Genomic DNA, 2,496 nt, shown 5'->3' on the forward strand with positions numbered 1-2,496 from the left:
CAGGGAAGATTTTTATTGTTACCTACAGGTTCGGAGCTTCTTCCGGAAGGAAATTAGAATGCCTGACGCAGATGCTAGTGGGGTGATCCGAATATTTATGGATGCTTATGGTGAGAACATTATAAGAGGTACTATAGGCAAAGTGTACAGAAGTTTCATATCTATGAAAAAGAGCTCAACAACATATGTCAGTCATCGATTATATAAAGCACCTCGAGGCATAAATTCTTTAACATGGCGAGATTTTGGATGGAAGAATTTAAGTAGATTCTTCATCGCACCAAAGCAGAAATCCAAAATAAGTGGTTCAGGCGCTTCGAGGGAGTGCGGGGAGGTCGCTGCAGGTTGCTTCCATGTCTTCTGGTCATCCCCTAAACTGAAGACCTTTTGGGAAGAGATAAATGCTGGTGTAGCACTGGAAGTAACACTGGACTTCTCCTTTAGTACCATGTACCTTGGGAAAACTCCTGAGGATATAAATAAAAGAGACTCACACTTACTGAAAATAATTATGGTTGCATGCAAAAAGGCAATTACTAAATGTTGGTTGCAGACAAGCCCCCCCACACGGAAGCTGGTCATAGACATTATTAACGTAATCCATCATATGGAATAGTTTACCTTCTCACTGCATCTGCAGAGGGAGAAAGGAGAGAGACTTTGGGAAAGATGGGATCGTTACACTTTAACGTTCTCAAGAACCAGACGTTTTGATCTCAGTTTGTCCGTTTATTCCGTAACACAGGCAAACGGGCCGTTAACTCAGGGGAGAGTGCCCTCATATAACACCTCACTTCAGCCCCGTACAGTCACACAACAACGAAGACCCCCTCCCCTTCCTGCACACATTAACTCCCTTTTTCCTGTAGCACAACCAAACATGTATCTTAAAGAAACAACAACAGCGTGCAGAGATAACAAACCTGTCACTGTAAAATAACATTTAACCATCGTTACAATACGTTAAAACTAGAAAGTGATACCTATGTGATGCAGAGGAAGAGCCGCGATTTTGTTTGAATGGAACATTACCTGTGTAATATGTGTAAGTAAAACAAGGTGATGTGTAGTTGGGGCTGGGCGATATATCGAGGTTTTTTAAAAATATCGATATATTTTTATACGAGATATAAGATGTGACAATATCGTTTATATCGATATAGTCTATGTTACGTTATAATTATAGTTGTGGAGCCATAGCTTTGCCTCTCTTTCGTCCACTTTTGTCTCTACGCAACGTTACTCGGCCTCGCCTCTCCTTCACTGAACACAACTCCCCCTCCTCCCCCATCGCTTCGCCTGCAGGCAGCGACAAGGTGGACACGGCAAATCTCCGTTAACGAGTTACGAGGGGCTGGACGGCGTCAACGTGCTAACCACACTAACGAGCTAACCACGCTAACGCCATGCATGGCCTGAAATCCTTTCATTTTCTCAAAAGTTGACAGCGCACCTTATGTATGAATTCTGGTTGTGCTTGATGACCGCGAACCGATTTTATGTGCTGCACGGCGCTCAGCAATCTGTCAAAAAATGTTTTAGTACAACTTGGCTAAGCTACGGAGCTGCACCGCTTGATGGATTGTCGGAGTGATATGTACTGTGCTTCAACGTAATATTACCGTTAGGGATGGGTACCGGTGTCCGGTGCCATGATGGCACCGGTTCTGACATAAACGGTAGTAACCAGACCGAAAAGCAGCGCACATTTCGGTGCTTTATTTCGGTGCTTTTTTTTTTCCTGAGCTGTGGAGAGAGCCTTTTCTGCAGCTATGGGGCATATATGGCATCACTCTTGGCTGGAAGCAGTGCTTAAACAATGGAAAAAACACAAACTTAAACCTCTCATGTTTAACTGTTTTCCACTTTTTCTTTGGTCATTTTAGCCTTTTTGGCCAGGGTGAAGGGAGCATCTGCCATCAAACAAGAGGACAGCCGCATGTAGCTATGATGATGTTTGCTAGTTCACCTTACATGCATTAATGTAATAACGTGGTTAGCCTACTCAACGTAAATTACACACGAACAACATTAAGCTACTCACGCAGAGAAGAACGGCTGCTGCTGCATCATCATCCGTCATCATTTCTGCTACACTGGCAGGGCTAGGGGCCAGGACTCTACTCTTCGGGTTTTTGGGGGATGTTGCTAACTCCGGGTCCAATAACAGGCACCACACCCGCAGTAGATGTGCTCGGTGTGAGGTCTCGCAGCAAGCTATCAAATACGGCGCATTTCTCGGCTTTTAAAAAAAACGCTATGCGTCGCCAGGTGTTTCATCGGATTTGACTTGGTGTTACCTCCTTTGACAGTATCACAGTATCAGCTTAAAGCACTTGTTGCTGCTGAGTTTGCATCTTTTGCTGTGAAGTACAGCCAGACTTTTGACCGCTTCGCCTTGGACATTTTTAATCTGTAGCTCTGCTCTAACAGAACGTACGTACCTGGCCCCGCCTACTATCCTCGGAAACGTAAAATGATTGGCTAGAAGTGTAT

General features: G+C 44.4%; 1 protein-coding gene across 2 annotated transcripts in view; it reads left to right on the forward strand.

Moving 5' to 3' along the window:
* The window catches only part of aars2 (alanyl-tRNA synthetase 2, mitochondrial (putative)), a 15,917-nt gene that overhangs the window by 4,555 nt on the left and 8,866 nt on the right, over positions 1 to 2,496 (forward strand). The window lies entirely within an intron of this gene.

The sequence above is a fragment of the Haplochromis burtoni genome, unplaced genomic scaffold, assembly GCF_018398535.1.
Source record: "Haplochromis burtoni strain Fernald_Lab_line unplaced genomic scaffold, NCSU_Asbu1 Contig_387, whole genome shotgun sequence".
NCBI lineage: Eukaryota > Metazoa > Chordata > Actinopteri > Cichliformes > Cichlidae > Haplochromis > Haplochromis burtoni.